Source organism: Mixophyes fleayi, chromosome 3 (assembly GCF_038048845.1).
Source record: "Mixophyes fleayi isolate aMixFle1 chromosome 3, aMixFle1.hap1, whole genome shotgun sequence".
In the NCBI taxonomy this organism is placed as follows: domain Eukaryota; kingdom Metazoa; phylum Chordata; class Amphibia; order Anura; family Limnodynastidae; genus Mixophyes; species Mixophyes fleayi.
The window spans coordinates 275,727,492-275,746,520 of record NC_134404.1 but is presented as its reverse complement, the minus strand read 5'-3'; the positions used below and the strand labels follow the sequence as shown (position 1 = coordinate 275,746,520).

General features: G+C 31.7%; 29 non-coding genes across 29 annotated transcripts; all 29 read left to right on the top strand.

Annotated features, from left to right (window-relative positions):
• Positions 1 to 353: 353 nt before the first annotated feature.
• On the top strand, positions 354 to 436 carry TRNAL-UAA (transfer RNA leucine (anticodon UAA)). The gene has a single exon. It is a non-coding gene; the product is annotated as a tRNA-Leu (tRNA).
• Positions 437 to 1,033: 597 nt separating this feature from the next.
• Positions 1,034 to 1,116, top strand: TRNAL-UAA (transfer RNA leucine (anticodon UAA)). Its single transcript has one exon. It is a non-coding gene; the product is annotated as a tRNA-Leu (tRNA).
• Positions 1,117 to 1,711: 595 nt separating this feature from the next.
• Positions 1,712 to 1,795, top strand: TRNAL-UAA (transfer RNA leucine (anticodon UAA)). Its single transcript has one exon. It is a non-coding gene; the product is annotated as a tRNA-Leu (tRNA).
• Positions 1,796 to 2,391: 596 nt separating this feature from the next.
• On the top strand, positions 2,392 to 2,474 carry TRNAL-UAA (transfer RNA leucine (anticodon UAA)). The gene has a single exon. It is a non-coding gene; the product is annotated as a tRNA-Leu (tRNA).
• Positions 2,475 to 3,069: 595 nt separating this feature from the next.
• Positions 3,070 to 3,152, top strand: TRNAL-UAA (transfer RNA leucine (anticodon UAA)). Its single transcript has one exon. It is a non-coding gene; the product is annotated as a tRNA-Leu (tRNA).
• Positions 3,153 to 3,749: 597 nt separating this feature from the next.
• On the top strand, positions 3,750 to 3,832 carry TRNAL-UAA (transfer RNA leucine (anticodon UAA)). The gene has a single exon. It is a non-coding gene; the product is annotated as a tRNA-Leu (tRNA).
• A 166-nt stretch (positions 3,833 to 3,998) lies between these two features.
• Positions 3,999 to 4,081, top strand: TRNAL-UAA (transfer RNA leucine (anticodon UAA)). Its single transcript has one exon. It is a non-coding gene; the product is annotated as a tRNA-Leu (tRNA).
• A 596-nt stretch (positions 4,082 to 4,677) lies between these two features.
• Positions 4,678 to 4,760, top strand: TRNAL-UAA (transfer RNA leucine (anticodon UAA)). The gene has a single exon. It is a non-coding gene; the product is annotated as a tRNA-Leu (tRNA).
• Positions 4,761 to 5,357: 597 nt separating this feature from the next.
• TRNAL-UAA (transfer RNA leucine (anticodon UAA)) lies at positions 5,358 to 5,440 on the top strand. The gene has a single exon. It is a non-coding gene; the product is annotated as a tRNA-Leu (tRNA).
• A 596-nt stretch (positions 5,441 to 6,036) lies between these two features.
• On the top strand, positions 6,037 to 6,119 carry TRNAL-UAA (transfer RNA leucine (anticodon UAA)). Its single transcript has one exon. It is a non-coding gene; the product is annotated as a tRNA-Leu (tRNA).
• A 596-nt stretch (positions 6,120 to 6,715) lies between these two features.
• TRNAL-UAA (transfer RNA leucine (anticodon UAA)) lies at positions 6,716 to 6,798 on the top strand. The gene has a single exon. It is a non-coding gene; the product is annotated as a tRNA-Leu (tRNA).
• Positions 6,799 to 7,394: 596 nt separating this feature from the next.
• On the top strand, positions 7,395 to 7,477 carry TRNAL-UAA (transfer RNA leucine (anticodon UAA)). Its single transcript has one exon. It is a non-coding gene; the product is annotated as a tRNA-Leu (tRNA).
• Positions 7,478 to 8,073: 596 nt separating this feature from the next.
• TRNAL-UAA (transfer RNA leucine (anticodon UAA)) lies at positions 8,074 to 8,156 on the top strand. The gene has a single exon. It is a non-coding gene; the product is annotated as a tRNA-Leu (tRNA).
• Positions 8,157 to 8,751: 595 nt separating this feature from the next.
• Positions 8,752 to 8,834, top strand: TRNAL-UAA (transfer RNA leucine (anticodon UAA)). The gene has a single exon. It is a non-coding gene; the product is annotated as a tRNA-Leu (tRNA).
• A 596-nt stretch (positions 8,835 to 9,430) lies between these two features.
• On the top strand, positions 9,431 to 9,513 carry TRNAL-UAA (transfer RNA leucine (anticodon UAA)). Its single transcript has one exon. It is a non-coding gene; the product is annotated as a tRNA-Leu (tRNA).
• A 597-nt stretch (positions 9,514 to 10,110) lies between these two features.
• Positions 10,111 to 10,193, top strand: TRNAL-UAA (transfer RNA leucine (anticodon UAA)). The gene has a single exon. It is a non-coding gene; the product is annotated as a tRNA-Leu (tRNA).
• Positions 10,194 to 10,790: 597 nt separating this feature from the next.
• TRNAL-UAA (transfer RNA leucine (anticodon UAA)) lies at positions 10,791 to 10,873 on the top strand. Its single transcript has one exon. It is a non-coding gene; the product is annotated as a tRNA-Leu (tRNA).
• Positions 10,874 to 11,466: 593 nt separating this feature from the next.
• TRNAL-UAA (transfer RNA leucine (anticodon UAA)) lies at positions 11,467 to 11,549 on the top strand. Its single transcript has one exon. It is a non-coding gene; the product is annotated as a tRNA-Leu (tRNA).
• A 596-nt stretch (positions 11,550 to 12,145) lies between these two features.
• TRNAL-UAA (transfer RNA leucine (anticodon UAA)) lies at positions 12,146 to 12,228 on the top strand. The gene has a single exon. It is a non-coding gene; the product is annotated as a tRNA-Leu (tRNA).
• A 595-nt stretch (positions 12,229 to 12,823) lies between these two features.
• TRNAL-UAA (transfer RNA leucine (anticodon UAA)) lies at positions 12,824 to 12,906 on the top strand. Its single transcript has one exon. It is a non-coding gene; the product is annotated as a tRNA-Leu (tRNA).
• Positions 12,907 to 13,502: 596 nt separating this feature from the next.
• Positions 13,503 to 13,585, top strand: TRNAL-UAA (transfer RNA leucine (anticodon UAA)). The gene has a single exon. It is a non-coding gene; the product is annotated as a tRNA-Leu (tRNA).
• A 596-nt stretch (positions 13,586 to 14,181) lies between these two features.
• On the top strand, positions 14,182 to 14,264 carry TRNAL-UAA (transfer RNA leucine (anticodon UAA)). The gene has a single exon. It is a non-coding gene; the product is annotated as a tRNA-Leu (tRNA).
• A 596-nt stretch (positions 14,265 to 14,860) lies between these two features.
• TRNAL-UAA (transfer RNA leucine (anticodon UAA)) lies at positions 14,861 to 14,943 on the top strand. Its single transcript has one exon. It is a non-coding gene; the product is annotated as a tRNA-Leu (tRNA).
• Positions 14,944 to 15,540: 597 nt separating this feature from the next.
• TRNAL-UAA (transfer RNA leucine (anticodon UAA)) lies at positions 15,541 to 15,623 on the top strand. The gene has a single exon. It is a non-coding gene; the product is annotated as a tRNA-Leu (tRNA).
• A 596-nt stretch (positions 15,624 to 16,219) lies between these two features.
• TRNAL-UAA (transfer RNA leucine (anticodon UAA)) lies at positions 16,220 to 16,302 on the top strand. The gene has a single exon. It is a non-coding gene; the product is annotated as a tRNA-Leu (tRNA).
• A 597-nt stretch (positions 16,303 to 16,899) lies between these two features.
• TRNAL-UAA (transfer RNA leucine (anticodon UAA)) lies at positions 16,900 to 16,982 on the top strand. The gene has a single exon. It is a non-coding gene; the product is annotated as a tRNA-Leu (tRNA).
• Positions 16,983 to 17,578: 596 nt separating this feature from the next.
• On the top strand, positions 17,579 to 17,661 carry TRNAL-UAA (transfer RNA leucine (anticodon UAA)). Its single transcript has one exon. It is a non-coding gene; the product is annotated as a tRNA-Leu (tRNA).
• A 596-nt stretch (positions 17,662 to 18,257) lies between these two features.
• On the top strand, positions 18,258 to 18,340 carry TRNAL-UAA (transfer RNA leucine (anticodon UAA)). The gene has a single exon. It is a non-coding gene; the product is annotated as a tRNA-Leu (tRNA).
• A 593-nt stretch (positions 18,341 to 18,933) lies between these two features.
• TRNAL-UAA (transfer RNA leucine (anticodon UAA)) lies at positions 18,934 to 19,016 on the top strand. Its single transcript has one exon. It is a non-coding gene; the product is annotated as a tRNA-Leu (tRNA).
• The last annotated feature ends 13 nt before the right edge of the window (positions 19,017 to 19,029 follow it).

Below are 19,029 nucleotides of genomic sequence, written 5' to 3'. Positions count from 1 at the left end.
TGATATTTTATAATATGATCTAATCCTTGAATGAAGGATTATGATAAAAAGCAAGAGCAACCTTGATACCTGTGCACTCTCAAAAAATGGTGCATACCAAATAATAAATAAATGTAAAAAATGAGTGCATAGTTTTCTATGCTGTCCATCCCTTTAAAAGAATCAACAGAGTTCCATTTATATATTACTCTTGTCTTCAAAGTGAAGATCTTGTATACAGCATACAATATGAAAGAGACAGGTAAAGACGAGTAATAAGGTAGTGGAGAAATTGAAGAAAAAACGATCATACACACCAAATTACATATGAACATTGCAACTATGATAGATAGAAAAAAAAATGTGAAAATCTCACCAGGATGGCCGAGTGGTTAAGGCGTTGGACTTAAGATCCAATGGATTTATATCCGCGTGGGTTCGAACCCCACTTCTGGTATGAATTTTAATTTCATCTTCCTAAAAGATTCAAGGAAAAATTTGGACATTAAAAGAATTTTAAAGATTCTTTGTTGAGTAGGTATGTTATTGAGCAATATAAACTCTAATTTCAACGACAATATTGCTTTCTGATAAGAAATATGATGAATATTAGCAACTTTTTCCAAAGGAGAGTGATTATTTTTTTGAAGTTGCTGAAGATCACTATTGTATTAAACGTGATACTTTATGCTGTCCAGGCAGATATTTTATAATATGATCTAATCCTTGAATGAAGGATTATGATAAAAAGCAAGAGAAACCTTGATACCTGTGCACTCTCAAAAAATGGTGCATACCAAATAATAAATAAATGTAAAAAATGAGTGCATAGTTTTCTATGCTGTCCATCCCTTTAAAAGAATCAACAGAGTTCCATTTATATATTACTCTTGTCTTCAAAGTGAAGATCTTGTATACAGCATACAATATGAAAGAGACAGGTAAAGACGAGTAATAAGGTAGTAGAGAAATTGAAGAAAAAAACGATCATAGAAACCTAATTACATATGAACATTGCAACTATGATAGATAGAAAAAAAAAAGTGAAAATCTCACCAGGATGGCAGAGTGGTTAAGGCGTTGGACTTAAGATCCAATGGATTTATATCCGCGTGGGTTCGAACCCCACTTCTGGTATGAATTTTAATTTCATCTTCCTAAACGATTCAAGGAAAAATTTGGACATTAAAAGAATTTTAAAGATTCTTTGTTGAGTAGGTATGTTATTGAGCAATATAAACTCTAATTTCAACGACAATATTGCTTTCTGATAAGAAATATGATGAATATTAGCAACTTTTTCCAAAGGAGAGTGATTATTTTTTTGAAGTTGCTGAAGATCACTATTGTATTAACGTGATACTTTATGCTGTCCAGGCAGATATTTTATAATATGATCTAATCCTTGAATGAAGGATTATGATAAAAAGCAAGAGCAACCTTGATACCTGTGCACTCTCAAAAAATGGTGCATACCAAATAATAAATAAATGTAAAAAATGGGTGCATAGTTTTCTATGCTGTCCATCCCTTTAAAAGAATCAACAGAGTTCCATTTATATATTACTCTTGTCTTCAAAGTGAAGATCTTGTATACAGCATACAATATGAAAGAGACAGGTAAAGACGAGTAATAAGGTAGTGGAGAAATTGAAGAAAAAACGATCATACAAACCTAATTACATATGAACATTGCAACTATGATAGATAGAAAAAAAAATGTGAAAATCTCACCAGGATGGCCGAGTGGTTAAGGCGTTGGACTTAAGATCCAATGGATTTATATCCGCGTGGGTTCAAACCCCCACTTCTGGTATGAATTTTAATTTCATCTTCCTAAAAGATTCAAGGAAAAATTTGGACATTAAAAGAATTTTAAAGATTCTTTGTTGAGTAGGTATGTTATTGAGCAATATAAACTCTAATTTTAACGACAATATTGCTTTCTGATAAGAAATATGATGAATATTAGCAACTTTTTCCAAAGGAGAGTGATTATTTTTTTGAAGTTGCTGAAGATCACTATTGTATTAAACGTGATACTTTATGCTGTCCAGGCAGATATTTTATAATATGATCTAATCCTTGAATGAAGGATTATGATAAAAAGCAAGAGCAACCTTGATACCTGTGCACTCTCAAAAAATGGTGCATACCAAATAATAAATAAATGTAAAAAATGAGTGCATAGTTTTCTATGCTGTCCATCCCTTTAAAAGAATCAACAGAGTTCCATTTATATATTACTCTTGTCTTCAAAGTGAAGATCTTGTATACAGCATACAATATGAAAGAGACAGGTAAAGACGAGTAATAAGGTAGTGGAGAAATTGAAGAAAAAACGATCATACACACCAAATTACATATGAACATTGTAACTATGATAGATAGAAAAAAACCTGTGAAAATCTCACCAGGATGGCCGAGTGGTTAAGGCGTTGGACTTAAGATCCAATGGATTTATATCCGTGTGGGTTCGAACCCCACTTCTGGTATGAATTTTAATTTCATCTTCCTAAAAGATTCAAGGAAAAATTTGGACATTAAAAGAATTTTAAAGATTCTTTGTTGAGTAGGTATGTTATTGAGCAATATAAACTCTAATTTCAACGACAATATTGCTTTCTGATAAGAAATATGATGAATATTAGCAACTTTTTCCAAAGGAGAGTGATTATTTTTTTGAAGTTGCTGAAGATCACTATTGTATTAAACGTGATACTTTATGCTGTCCAGGCAGATATTTTATAATATGATCTAATCCTTGAATGAAGGATTATGATAAAAAGCAAGAGCAACCTTGATACCTGTGCACTCTCAAAAAATGGTGCATACCAAATAATAAATAAATGTAAAAATGAGTGCATAGTTTTTTATGCTGTCCATCCCTTTAAAAGAATCAACAGAGTTCCATTTATATATTACTCTTGTCTTCAAAGTGAAGATCTTGTATACAGCATATAATATGAAAGAGACAGGTAAAGACGAGTAATAAGGTAGTGGAGAAATTAAAGAAAAAACTATTATACACGCCAAATTACATATGAACATTGCAACTATGATAGATAGAAAAAAAACTGTGAAACTCTCACCAGGATGGCCGAGTGGTTAAGGCGTTGGACTTAAAATCCAATGGATTTATATCCACGTGGGTTCGGACTCCACTTCTGGTATGAATTTTAATTTCATCTTCCTAAAAGATTCAAGGAAAAATTTGGACATTAAAAGAATTTTAAAGATTCTTTGTTGAGTAGGTATGTTATTGAGCTTTAGAAACTCTAATTTCAACGACAATATTGCTTTCTGATAAGAAATATGATGAATATTAGCAACTATTTCCAAATGAGAGTGATTATTTTTTTTGAAGTTGCTAAAGATCCCTATTGTATTAAACGTGATACTTTATGCTGTCCAGGCAGATATTTTATAATATGATCTAATCCTTGAATGAAGGATTATGATAAAAAGCAAGAGCAACCTTGATACCTGTGCACTCTCAAAAAATGGTGCATACCAAATAATAAATAAATGTAAAAAATGAGTGCATAGTTTTCTATGCTGTCCATCCCTTTAAAAGAATCAACAGAGTTCCATTTATATATTACTTTTGTCTTCAAAGTGAAGATCTTGTATACAGCATACAATATGAAAGAGACAGGTAAAGACGAGTAATAAGGTAGTGGAGAAATTGAAGAAAAAACGATCATACACACCAAATTACATATGAACATTGCAACTATGATAGATAGAAAAAAACCTGTGAAAATCTCGCCAGGATGGCCGAGTGGTTAAGGCGTTGGACTTAAGATCCAAGGGATTTATATCCGCGTGGGTTCGAACCCCACTTCTGGTATGAATGTCTTCAAAGTGAAGATCTTGTATACAGCATACAATATGAAAGAGACAGGTAAAGACGAGTAATAAGGTAGTGGAGAAATTGAAGAAAAAACGATCATACACACCAAATTACATATGAACATTGCAACTATGATAGATAGAAAAAAAAATGTGAAAATCTCACCAGGATGGCCGAGTGGTTAAGGCGTTGGACTTAAGATCCAATGGATTTATATCCGCGTGGGTTCGAACCCCACTTCTGGTATGAATTTTAATTTCATCTTCCTAAAAGATTCAAGGAAAAATTTGGACATTAAAAGAATTTTAAAGATTCTTTGTTGAGTAGGTATGTTATTGAGCAATATAAACTCTAATTTCAACGACAATATTGCTTTCTGATAAGAAATATGATGAATATTAGCAACTTTTTCCAAAGGAGAGTGATTATTTTTTTGAAGTTGCTGAAGATCACTATTGTATTAAATGTGATACTTTATGCTGTCCAGGCAGATATTTTATAATATGATCTAATCCTTGAATGAAGGATTATGATAAAAAGCAAGAGCAACCTTGATACCTGTGCACTCTCAAAAAATGGTGCATACCAAATAATAAATAAATGTAAAAAATGAGTGCATAGTTTTCTATGCTGTCCATCCCTTTAAAAGAATCAACAGAGTTCCATTTATATATTACTCTTGTCTTCAAAGTGAAGATCTTGTATACAGCATACAATATGAAAGAGACAGGTAAAGACGAGTAATAAGGTAGTGGAGAAATTGAAGAAAAAACGATCATACACACCAAATTACATATGAACATTGCAACTATGATAGATAGAAAAAAAAATGTGAAAATCTCACCAGGATGGCCGAGTGGTTAAGGCGTTGGACTTAAGATCCAATGGATTTATATCCGCGTGGGTTCGAACCCCACTTCTGGTATGAATTTTAATTTCATCTTCCTAAAAGATTCAAGGAAAAATTTGGACATTAAAAGAATTTTAAAGATTCTTTGTTGAGTAGGTATGTTATTGAGCAATATAAACTCTAATTTCAACGACAATATTGCTTTCTGATAAGAAATATGATGAATATTAGCAACTTTTTCCAAAGGAGAGTGATTATTTTTTTGAAGTTGCTGAAGATCACTATTGTATTAAACGTGATACTTTATGCTGTCCAGGCAGATATTTTATAATATGATCTAATCCTTGAATGAAGGATTATGATAAAAAGCAAGAGAAACCTTGATACCTGTGCACTCTCAAAAAATGGTGCATACCAAATAATAAATAAATGTAAAAAATGAGTGCATAGTTTTCTATGCTGTCCATCCCTTTAAAAGAATCAACAGAGTTCCATTTATATATTACTCTTGTCTTCAAAGTGAAGATCTTGTATACAGCATACAATATGAAAGAGACAGGTAAAGACGAGTAATAAGGTAGTAGAGAAATTGAAGAAAAAAACGATCATAGAAACCTAATTACATATGAACATTGCAACTATGATAGATAGAAAAAAAAAAGTGAAAATCTCACCAGGATGGCCGAGTGGTTAAGGCGTTGGACTTAAGATCCAATGGATTTATATCCGCGTGGGTTCGAACCCCACTTCTGGTATGAATTTTAATTTCATCTTCCTAAACGATTCAAGGAAAAATTTGGACATTAAAAGAATTTTAAAGATTCTTTGTTGAGTAGGTATGTTATTGAGCAATATAAACTCTAATTTCAACGACAATATTGCTTTCTGATAAGAAATATGATGAATATTAGCAACTTTTTCCAAAGGAGAGTGATTATTTTTTTGAAGTTGCTGAAGATCACTATTGTATTAAACGTGATACTTTATGCTGTCCAGGCAGATATTTTATAATATGATCTAATCCTTGAATGAAGGATTATGATAAAAAGCAAGAGCAACCTTGATACCTGTGCACTCTCAAAAAATGGTGCATACCAAATAATAAATAAATGTAAAAAATGAGTGCATAGTTTTCTATGCTGTCCATCCCTTTAAAAGAATCAACAGAGTTCCATTTATATATTACTCTTGTCTTCAAAGTGAAGATCTTGTATACAGCATACAATATGAAAGAGACAGGTAAAGACGAGTAATAAGGTAGTGGAGAAATTGAAGAAAAAACGATCATACAAACCTAATTACATATGAACATTGCAACTATGATAGATAGAAAAAAAAATGTGAAAATCTCACCAGGATGGCCGAGTGGTTAAGGCGTTGGACTTAAGATCCAATGGATTTATATCCGCGTGGGTTCAAACCCCACTTCTGGTATGAATTTTAATTTCATCTTCCTAAAAGATTCAAGGAAAAATTTGGACATTAAAAGAATTTTAAAGATTCTTTGTTGAGTAGGTATGTTATTGAGCAATATAAACTCTAATTTTAACGACAATATTGCTTTCTGATAAGAAATATGATGAATATTAGCAACTTTTTCCAAAGGAGAGTGATTATTTTTTTGAAGTTGCTGAAGATCACTATTGTATTAAACGTGATACTTTATGCTGTCCAGGCAGATATTTTATAATATGATCTAATCCTTGAATGAAGGATTATGATAAAAAGCAAGAGCAACCTTGATACCTGTGCACTCTCAAAAAATGGTGCATACCAAATAATAAATAAATGTAAAAAATGAGTGCATAGTTTTCTATGCTGTCCATCCCTTTAAAAGAATCAACAGAGTTCCATTTATATATTACTCTTGTCTTCAAAGTGAAGATCTTGTATACAGCATACAATATGAAAGAGACAGGTAAAGACGAGTAATAAGGTAGTGGAGAAATTGAAGAAAAAACGATCATACACACCAAATTACATATGAACATTGTAACTATGATAGATAGAAAAAAACCTGTGAAAATCTCACCAGGATGGCCGAGTGGTTAAGGCGTTGGACTTAAGATCCAATGGATTTATATCCGTGTGGGTTCGAACCCCACTTCTGGTATGAATTTTAATTTCATCTTCCTAAAAGATTCAAGGAAAAATTTGGACATTAAAAGAATTTTAAAGATTCTTTGTTGAGTAGGTATGTTATTGAGCAATATAAACTCTAATTTCAACGACAATATTGCTTTCTGATAAGAAATATGATGAATATTAGCAACTTTTTCCAAAGGAGAGTGATTATTTTTTTGAAGTTGCTGAAGATCACTATTGTATTAAACGTGATACTTTATGCTGTCCAGGCAGATATTTTATAATATGATCTAATCCTTGAATGAAGGATTATGATAAAAAGCAAGAGCAACCTTGATACCTGTGCACTCTCAAAAAATGGTGCATACCAAATAATAAATAAATGTAAAAAATGAGTGCATAGTTTTTTATGCTGTCCATCCCTTTAAAAGAATCAACAGAGTTCCATTTATATATTACTCTTGTCTTCAAAGTGAAGATCTTGTATACAGCATATAATATGAAAGAGACAGGTAAAGACGAGTAATAAGGTAGTGGAGAAATTAAAGAAAAAACTATTATACACGCCAAATTACATATGAACATTGCAACTATGATAGATAGAAAAAAAACTGTGAAACTCTCACCAGGATGGCCGAGTGGTTAAGGCGTTGGACTTAAAATCCAATGGATTTATATCCGCGTGGGTTCGGACTCCACTTCTGGTATGAATTTTAATTTCATCTTCCTAAAAGATTCAAGGAAAAATTTGGACATTAAAAGAATTTTAAAGATTCTTTGTTGAGTAGGTATGTTATTGAGCAATATAAACTCTAATTTCAACGACAATATTGCTTTCTGATAAGAAATATGATGAATATTAGCAACTTTTTCCAAAGGAGAGTGATTATTTTTTTGAAGTTGCTGAAGATCACTATTGTATTAAACGTGATACTTTATGCTGTCCAGGCAGATATTTTATAATATGATCTAATCCTTGAATGAAGGATTATGATAAAAAGCAAGAGCAACCTTGATACCTGTGCACTCTCAAAAAATGGTGCATACCAAATAATAAATAAATGTAAAAAATGAGTGCATAGTTTTCTATGCTGTCCATCCCTTTAAAAGAATCAACAGAGTTCCATTTATATATTACTCTTGTCTTCAAAGTGAAGATCTTGTATACAGCATACAATATGAAAGAGACAGGTAAAGACGAGTAATAAGGTAGTGGAGAAATTGAAGAAAAAACGATCATACAAACCTAATTAGATATGAACATTGCAACTATGATAGATAGAAAAAAACCTGTGAAAATCTCACCAGGATGGCCGAGTGGTTAAGGCGTTGGACTTAAGATCCAATGGATTTATATCCGCGTGGGTTCGAACCCCACTTCTGGTATGAATTTTAATTTCATCTTCCTAAAAGATTCAAGGAAAAATTTGGACATTAAAAGAATTTTAAAGATTCTTTATTGAGTAGGTATGTTATTGAGCAATATAAACTCTAATTTCAACGACAATATTGCTTTCTGATAAGAAATATGATGAATATTAGCAACTTTTTCCAAAGGAGAGTGATTATTTTTTTGAAGTTGCTGAAGATCACTATTGTATTAAACGTGATACTTTATGCTGTCCAGGCAGATATTTTATAATATGATCTAATCCTTGAATGAAGGATTATGATAAAAAGCAAGAGCAACCTTGATACCTGTGCACTCTCAAAAAATGGTGCATACCAAATAATAAATAAATGTAAAAAATGAGTGCATAGTTTTCTATGCTGTCCATCCCTTTAAAAGAATCAACAGAGTTCCATTTATATATTACTCTTGTCTTCAAAGTGAAGATCTTGTATACAGCATACAATATGAAAGAGACAGGAAAAGACGAGTAATAAGGTAGTGGAGAAATTGAAGAAAAAACGATCATACACACCTAATTACATATGAACATTGCAACTATGATAGCTAGAAAAAAAATGTGAAAATCTCACCAGGATGGCCGAGTGGTTAAGACGTTGGACTTAAGATCCAATGGATTTATATCCGCGTGGGTTTGAACCCCACTTCTGGTATGAATTTTAATTTCATCTTCCTAAAAGATTCAAGGAAAAATTTGGACATTAAAAGAATTTTAAAGATTCTTTGTTGAGTAGGTATGTTATTGAGCCATATAAACTCTAATTTCAACGACAATATTGCTTTCTGATTAGAAATATGATGAATATTAGCAACTTTTTCCAAAGGAGAGTGATTATTTTTTTGAAGTTGCTGAAGATCCCTATTGTATTAAACGTGATACTTTATGCTGTCCAGGCAGATATTTTATAATATGATCTAATCCTTGAATGAAGGATTATGATAAAAAGCAAGAGCAACCTTGATACCTGTGCACTCTCAAAAAATGGTGCATACCAAATAATAAATAAATGTAAAAAATGAGTGCATAGTTTTCTATGCTGTCCATCCCTTTAAAAGAATCAACAGAGTTCCATTTATATATTACTCTTGTCTTCAAAGTGAAGATCTTGTATACAGCATATAATATGAAAGAGACAGGTAAAGACGAGTAATAAGGTAGTGGAGAAATTGAAGAAAAAACGATCATATACACCAAATTACATATGAACATTGCAACTATGATAGATAGAAAAAAATCTGTGAAAATCTCACCAGGATGGCCGAGTGGTTAAGGTGTTGGACTTAAGATCCAATGGATTTATATCCGCGTGGGTTCGAACCCCACTTCTGGTATGAATTTTAATTTCATCTTCCTAAAAGATTCAAGGAAAAATTTGGACATTAAAAGAATTTTAAAGATTCTTTGTTGAGTAGGTATGTTATTGAGCTTTAGAAACTCTAATTTCAACGACAATATTGCTTTCTGATAAGAAATATGATGAATATTAGCAACTATTTCCAAATGAGAGTGATTATTTTTTTTGAAGTTGCTAAAGATCCCTATTGTATTAAACGTGATACTTTATGCTGTCCAGGCAGATATTTTATAATATGATCTAATCCTTGAATGAAGGATTATGATAAAAAGCAAGAGCAACCTTGATACCTGTGCACTCTCAAAAAATGGTGCATACCAAATAATAAATAAATGTAAAAAATGAGTGCATAGTTTTCTATGCTGTCCATCCCTTTAAAAGAATCAACAGAGTTCCATTTATATATTACTCTTGTCTTCAAAGTGAAGATCTTGTATACAGCATACAATATGAAAGAGACAGGTAAAGACGAGTAATAAGGTAGTGGAGAAATTAAAGAAAAAACGATTATACACGCCAAATTACATATGAACATTGCAACTATGATAGATAGAAAAAAATCTGCGAAAATCTCACCAGGATGGCCGAGTGGTTAAGGCGTTGGACTTAAAATCCAATGGATTTATATCCGCGTGGGTTCGAACTCCACTTCTGTTATGAATTTTAATTTCATCTTCCTAAAAGATTCAAGGAAAAATTTGGACATTAAAAGAATTTTAAAGATTCTTTGTTGAGTATGTATGTTATTGAGCTTTAGAAACTCTAATTTCAACGACAATATTGCTTTCTGATAAGAAATATGATGAATATTAGCAACTATTTCCAAATGAGAGTGATTATTTTTTTTGAAGTTGCTAAAGATCCCTATTGTATTAAACGTGATACTTTATGCTGTCCAGGCAGATATTTTATAATATGATCTAATCCTTGAATGAAGGATTATGATAAAAAGCAAGAGCAACCTTGATACCTGTGCACTCACAAAAAATGGTGCATACCAAATAATAAATAAATGTAAAAAATGAGTGCATAGTTTTCTATGCTGTCCATCCCTTTAAAAGAATCAACAGAGTTCCATTTATATATTACTCTTGTCTTTAAAGTGAAGATCTTGTATACAGCATACAATATGAAAGAGACAGGTAAAGACGAGTAATAAGGTAGTGGAGAAATTGAAGAAAAAACGATCATACAAACCTAATTACATATGAACATTGCTACTATGATAGATAGAAAAAAACCTGTGAAAATCTCACCAGGATGGCCGAGTGGTTAAGGCGTTGGACTTAAGATCCAATGGATTTATATCCGCGTGGGTTCGAACCCCACTTCTGGTATGAATTTTAATTTCATCTTCCTAAAAGATTCAAGGAAAAATTTGGACATTAAAAGAATTTTAAAGATTCTTTGTTGAGTAGGTATGTTATTGAGCAATATAAACTCTAATTTCAACGACAATATTGCTTTCTGATAAGAAATATGATGAATATTAGCAACTTTTTCCAAAGGAGAGTGATTATTTTTTTGAAGTTGCTGAAGATCACTATTGTATTAAACATACTTTATGCTGTCCAGGCAGATATTTTATACTATGATCTAATCCTTGAATGAAGGATTATGATAAAAAGCAAGAGCAACCTTGATACCTGTGCACTCTCAAAAAATGGTGCATACCAAATAATAAATAAATGTAAAAAATGAGTGCATAGTTTTCTATGCTGTCCATCCCTTTAAAAGAATCAACAGAGTTCCATTTATATATTGCTCTTGTCTTCAAAGTGAAGATCTTGTATACAGCATACAATATGAAAGAGACAGGTAAAGACGAGTAATAAGGTAGTGGAGAAATTGAAGAAAAAACGATCATACACACCAAATTACATATGAACATTGTAACTATGATAGATAGAAAAAAACCTGTGAAAATCTAACCAGGATGGCCGAGTGGTTAAGGCGTTGGACTTAAGATCCAGTGGATTTATATCCGTGTGGGTTTGAACCCCACTTCTGGTATGAATTTTAATTTCATCTTCCTAAAAGATTCAAGGAAAAATTTGGACATTAAAAGAATTTTAAAGATTCTTTGTTGAGTAGGTATGTTATTGAGCAATATAAACTCTAATTTCAACGACAATATTGCTTTCTGATAAGAAATATGATGAATATTAGCAACTTTTTCCAAAGGAGAGTGATTATTTTTTTGAAGTTGCTGAAGATCACTATTGTATTAAACGTGATACTTTATGCTGTCCCGGCAGATATTTTATAATATGATCTAATCCTTGAATGAAGGATTATGATAAAAAGCAAGAGCAACCTTGATACCTGTGCACTCTCAAAAAATGGTGCATACCAAATAATAAATAAATGTAAAAAATGAGTGCATAGTTTTTTATGCTGTCCATCCCTTTAAAAGAATCAACAGAGTTCCATTTATATATTACTCTTGTCTTCAAAGTGAAGATCTTGTATACAGCATACAATATGAAAGAGACAGGTAAAGACGAGTAATAAGGTAGTGGAGAAATTGAAGAAAAAACGATCATACACACCAAATTACATATGAACATTGCAACTATGATAGATAGAAAAAAAAATGTGAAAATCTCACCAGGATGGCCGAGTGGTTAAGGCGTTGGACTTAAGATCCAATGGATTTATATCCGCGTGGGTTTGAACCCCACTTCTGGTATGAATTTTAATTTCATCTTCCTAAAAGATTCAAGGAAAAATTTGGACATTAAAAGAATTTTAAAGATTCTTTGTTGAGTAGGTATGTTATTGAGCCATATAAACTCTAATTTCAACGACAATATTGCTTTCTGATAAGAAATATGATGAATATTAGCGACTTTTCCAAAGGAGAGTGATTATTTTTTTGAAGTTGCTGAAGATCCCTATTGTATTAAACGTGATACTTTATGCTGTCCAGGCAGATATTTTATAATATGATCTAATCCTTGAATGAAGGATTATGATAAAAAGCAAGAGCAACCTTGATACCTGTGCACTCTCAAAAAATGGTGCATACCAAATAATAAATAAATGTAAAAAATGAGTGCATAGTTTTCTATGCTGTCCATCCCTTTAAAAGAATCAACAGAGTTCCATTTATATATTACTCTTATCTTCAAAGTGAAGATCTTGTATACAGCATATAATATGAAAGAGACAGGTAAAGACGAGTAATAAGGTAGTGGAGAAATTAAAGAAAAAACTATTATACACGCCAAATTACATATGAACATTGCAACTATGATAGATAGAAAAAAATCTGTGAAAATCTCACCAGGATGGCCGAGTGGTTAAGGCGTTGGACTTAAAATCCAATGGATTTATATCCGCGTGGGTTCGGACTCCACTTCTGGTATGAATTTTAATTTCATCTTCCTAAAAGATTCAAGGAAAAATTTGGACATTAAAAGAATTTTAAAGATTCTTTGTTGAGTAGGTATGTTATTGAGCAATATAAACTCTAATTTCAACGACAATATTGCTTTCTGATAAGAAATATGATGAATATTAGCAACTTTTTCCAAAGGAGAGTGATTATTTTTTTGAAGTTGCTGAAGATCACTATTGTATTAAACGTGATACTTTATGCTGTCCAGGCAGATATTTTATAATATGATCTAATCCTTGAATGAAGGATTATGATAAAAAGCAAGAGCAACCTTGATACCTGTGCACTCTCAAAAAATGGTGCATACCAAATAATAAATAAATGTAAAAAATGAGTGCATAGTTTTCTATGCTGTCCATCCCTTTAAAAGAATCAACAGAGTTCCATTTATATATTACTCTTGTCTTCAAAGTGAAGATCTTGTATACAGCATACAATATGAAAGAGACAGGTAAAGACGAGTAATAAGGTAGTGGAGAAATTGAAGAAAAAACGATCATACACACCAAATTACATATGAACATTGCAACTATGATAGATAGAAAAAAACCTGTGAAAATCTCACCAGGATGGCCGAGTGGTTAAGGCGTTGGACTTAAGATCCAATGGATTTATATCCGCGTGGGTTCGAACCCCACTTCTGGTATGAATTTTAATTTCATCTTCCTAAAAGATTCAAGGAAAAATTTGGACATTAAAAGAATTTTAAAGATTCTTTGTTGAGTAGGTATGTTATTGAGCAATATAAACTCTAATTTCAACGACAATATTGCTTTCTGATAAGAAATATGATGAATATTAGCAACTTTTTCCAAAGGAGAGTGATTATTTTTTTGAAGTTGCTGAAGATCACTATTGTATTAAACGTGATACTTTATGCTGTCCAGGCAGATATTTTATAATATGATCTAATCCTTGAATGAAGGATTATGATAAAAAGCAAGAGCAACCTTGATACCTGTGCACTCTCAAAAAATGGTGCATACCAAATAATAAATAAATGTAAAAAATGAGTGCATAGTTTTCTATGCTGTTCATCCCTTTAAAAGAATCAATAGAGTTCCATTTATATATTACTCTTGTCTTCAAAGTGAAGATCTTGTATACAGCATACAATATGAAAGAGACAGGAAAAGACGAGTAATAAGGTAGTGGAGAAATTGAAGAAAAAACGATCATACACACCTAATTACATATGAACATTGCAACTATGATAGATAGAAAAAAAAATGTGAAAATCTCACCAGGATGGCCGAGTGGTTAAGACGTTGGACTTAAGATCCAATGGATTTATATCCGCGTGGGTTTGAACCCCACTTCTGGTATGAATTTTAATTTCATCTTCCTAAAAGATTCAAGGAAAAATTTGGACATTAAAAGAATTTTAAAGATTCTTTGTTGAGTAGGTATGTTATTGAGCCATATAAACTCTAATTTCAACGACAATATTGCTTTCTGATAAGAAATATGATGAATATTAGCGACTTTTTCCAAAGGAGAGTGATTATTTTTTTGAAGTTGCTGAAGATCCCTATTGTATTAAACGTGATACTTTATGCTGTCCAGGCAGATATTTTATAATATGATCTAATCCTTGAATGAAGGATTATGATAAAAAGCAAGAGCAACCTTGATACCTGTGCACTCTCAAAAAATGGTGCATACCAAATAATAAATAAATGTAAAAAATGAGTGCATAGTTTTCTATGCTGTCCATCCCTTTAAAAGAATCAACAGAGTTCCATTTATATATTACTCTTGTCTTCAAAGTGAAGATCTTGTATACAGCATATAATATGAAAGAGACAGGTAAAGACGAGTAATAAGGTAGTGGAGAAATTGAAGAAAAAACGATCATATACACCAAATTACATATGAACATTGCAACTATGATAGATAGAAAAAAATCTGTGAAAATCTCACCAGGATGGCCGAGTGGTTAAGGTGTTGGACTTAAGATCCAATGGATTTATATCCGCGTGGGTTCGAACCCCACTACTGGTATGAATTTTAATTTCATCTTCCTAAAAGATTCAAGGAAAAATTTGGACATTAAAAGAATTTTAAAGATTCTTTGTTGAGTATGTATGTTATTGAGCTTTAGAAACTCTAATTTCAATGACAATATTGCTTTCTGATAAGAAATATGATGAATATTAGCAACTATTTCCAAATGAGAGTGATTATTTTTTTTGAAGTTGCTAAAGATCCCTATTGTATTAAACGTGATACTTTATGCTGTCCAGGCAGATATTTTATAATATGATCTAATCCTTGAATGAAGGATTATGATAAAAAGCAAGAGCAACCTTGATACCTGTGCACTCACAAAAAATGGTGCATACCAAATAATAAATAAATGTAAAAAATGAGTGCATAGTTTTCTATGCTGTCCATCCCTTTAAAAGAATCAACAGAGTTCCATTTATATATTACTCTTGTCTTTAAAGTGAAGATCTTGTATACAGCATACAATATGAAAGAGACAGGTAAAGACGAGTAATAAGGTAGTGGAGAAATTGAAGAAAAAACGATCATACAAACCTAATTACATATGAACATTGCAACTATGATAGATAGAAAAAAACCTGTGAAAATCTCACCAGGATGGCCGAGTGGTTAAGACGTTGGACTTAAGATCCAATGGATTTATATCCACGTGGGTTTGAACCCCACTTCTGGTATGAATTTTAATTTCATCTTCCTAAAAGATTCAAGGAAAAATTTGGACATTAAAAGAATTTTAAAGATTCTTTGTTGAGTAGGTATGTTATTGAGCCATATAAACTCTAATTTCAACGACAATATTGCTTTCTGATAAGAAATATGATGAATATTAGCGACTTTTTCCAAAGGAGAGTGATTATTTTTTTGAAGTTGCTGAAGATCCCTATTGTATTAAACGTGATACTTTATGCTGTCCAGGCAGATATTTTATAATATGATCTAATCCTTGAATGAAGGATTATGATAAAAAGCAAGAGCAACCTTGATACCTGTGCACTCTCAAAAAATGGTGCATACCAAATAATAAATAAATGTAAAAAATGAGTGCATAGTTTTCTATGCTGTCCATCCCTTTAAAAGAATCAACAGAGTTCCATTTATATATTACTCTTGTCTTCAAAGTGAAGATCTTGTATACAGCATATAATATGAAAGAGACAGGTAAAGACGAGTAATAAGGTAGTGGAGAAATTGAAGAAAAAACGATCATATACACCAAATTACATATGAACATTGCAACTATGATAGATAGAAAAAAATCTGTGAAAATCTCACCAGGATGGCCGAGTGGTTAAGGTGTTGGACTTAAGATCCAATGGATTTATATCCGCGTGGGTTCGAACCCCACTACTGGTATGAATTTTAATTTCATCTTCCTAAAAGATTCAAGGAAAAATTTGGACATTAAAAGAATTTTAAAGATTCTTTGTTGAGTATGTATGTTATTGAGCTTTAGAAACTCTAATTTCAACGACAATATTGCTTTCTGATAAGAAATATGATGAATATTAGCAACTATTTCCAAATGAGAGTGATTATTTTTTTTGAAGTTGCTAAAGATCCCTATTGTATTAAACGTGATACTTTATGCTGTCCAGGCAGATATTTTATAATATTATCTAATCCTTGAATGAAGGATTATGATAAAAAGCAAGAGCAACCTTGATACCTGTGCACTCACAAAAAATGGTGCATACCAAATAATAAATAAATGTAAAAAATGAGTGCATAGTTTTCTATGCTGTCCATCCCTTTAAAAGAATCAACAGAGTTCCATTTATATATTACTCTTGTCTTTAAAGTGAAGATCTTGTATACAGCATACAATATGAAAGAGACAGGTAAAGACGAGTAATAAGGTAGTGGAGAAATTGAAGAAAAAACGATCATACAAACTTAATTACATATGAACATTGCAACTATGATAGATAGAAAAAAACCTGTGAAAATCTCACCAGGATGGCCGAGTGGTTAAGGCGTTGGACTTAAGATCCAATGGATTTATATCCGCGTGGGTTCAAACCCCACTTCTGGTATGAATTTTAATTTCATCTTCCTAAAAGATTCAAGGAAAAATTTGGACATTAAAAGAATTTTAAAGATTCTTTGTTGAGTAGGTATGTTATTGAGCAATATAAACTCTAATTTCAACGACAATATTGCTTTCTGATAAGAAATATGATGAATATTAGCAACTTTTTCCAAAGGAGAGTGATTATTTTTTTGAAGTTGCTGAAGATCACTATTGTATTAAACGTGATACTTTATGCTGTCCAGGCAGATATTTTATAATATGATCTAATCCTTGAATGAAGGATTATGATAAAAAGCAAGAGTAACCTTGATACCTGTGCACTCTCAAAAAATGGTGCATACCAAATAATAAATAAATGTAAAAAATGAGTGCATAGTTTTCTATGCTGTCCATCCCTTTAAAAGAATCAACAGAGTTCCATTTATATATTACTCTTGTCTTCAAAGTGAAGATCTTGTATACAGCATACAATATGAAAGAGACAGGTAAAGACGAGTAATAAGGTAGTGGAGAAATTGAAGAAAAAACGATCATACACACCAAATTACATATGAACATTGCAACTATGATAGATAGAAAAAAACCTGTGAAAATCTTACCAGGATGGCCGAGTGGTTAAGGCGTTGGACTTAAGATCCAATGGATTTATATCCGTGTGAGTTCAAACCCCACTTCTGGTATGAATTTTAATTTCATCTTCCTAAAAGATTCAAGGAAAAATTTGGACATTAAAAGAATTTTAAAGATTCTTTGTTGAGTAGGTATGTTATTGAGCAATATAAACTCTAATTTCAATGACAATATTGCTTTCTGATAAGAAATATGATGAATATTAGCAACTTTTTCCAAAGGAGAGTGATTATTTTTTTGAAGTTGCTGAAGATCACTATTGTATTAAACGTGATACTTTATGCTGTCCAAGCAGATATTTTATAATATGATCTAATCCTTGAATGAAGGATTATGATAAAAAGCAAGAGCAACCTTGATACCTGTGCACTCTCAAAAAATGGTGCATACCAAATAATAAATAAATGTAAAAAATGAGTGCATAGTTTTCTATGCTGTCCATCCCTTTAAAAGAATCAACAGAGTTCCATTTATATATTACTCTTGTCTTCAAAGTGAAGATCTTGTATACAGCATACAATATGAAAGAGACAGGAAAAGACGAGTAATAAGGTAGTGGAGAAATTGAAGAAAAAACGATCATACACACCTAATTACATATGAACATTGCAACTATGATAGATAGAAAAAAAAATGTGAAAATCTCACCAGGATGGCCGAGTGGTTAAGACGTTGGACTTAAGATCCAATGGATTTATATCCGCGTGGGTTTGAACCCTACTTCTGGTATGAATTTTAATTTCATCTTCCTAAAAGATTCAAGGAAAAATTTGGACATTAAAAGAATTTTAAAGATTCTTTGTTGAGTAGGTATGTTATTGAGCCATATAAACTCTAATTTCAACGACAATATTGCTTTCTGATAAGAAATATGATGAATATTAGCAACTTTTTCCAAAGGAGAGTTATTATTTTTTTGAAGTTGCTGAAGATCACTATTGTATTAAACATACTTTATGCTGTCCAGGCAGATATTTTATACTATGATCTAATCCTTGAATGAAGGATTATGATAAAAAGCAAGAGCAACCTTGATACCTGTGCACTCTCAAAAAATGGTGCATACCAAATAATAAATAAATGTAAAAAATGAGTGCATAGTTTTCTATGCTGTCCATCCCTTTAAAAGAATCAACAGAGTTCCATTTATATATTACTCTTGTCTTCAAAGTGAAGATCTTGTATACAGCATACAATATGAAAGAGACAGGAAAAGACGAGTAATAAGGTAGTGGAGAAATTGAAGAAAAAACGATCATACACACCTAATTACATATGAACATTGCAACTATGATAGATAGAAAAAAAAATGTGAAAATCTCACCAGGATGGCCGAGTGGTTAAGACGTTGGACTTAAGATCCAATGGATTTATATCCGCGTGGGTTTGAACCCTACTTCTGGTATGAATTTTAATTT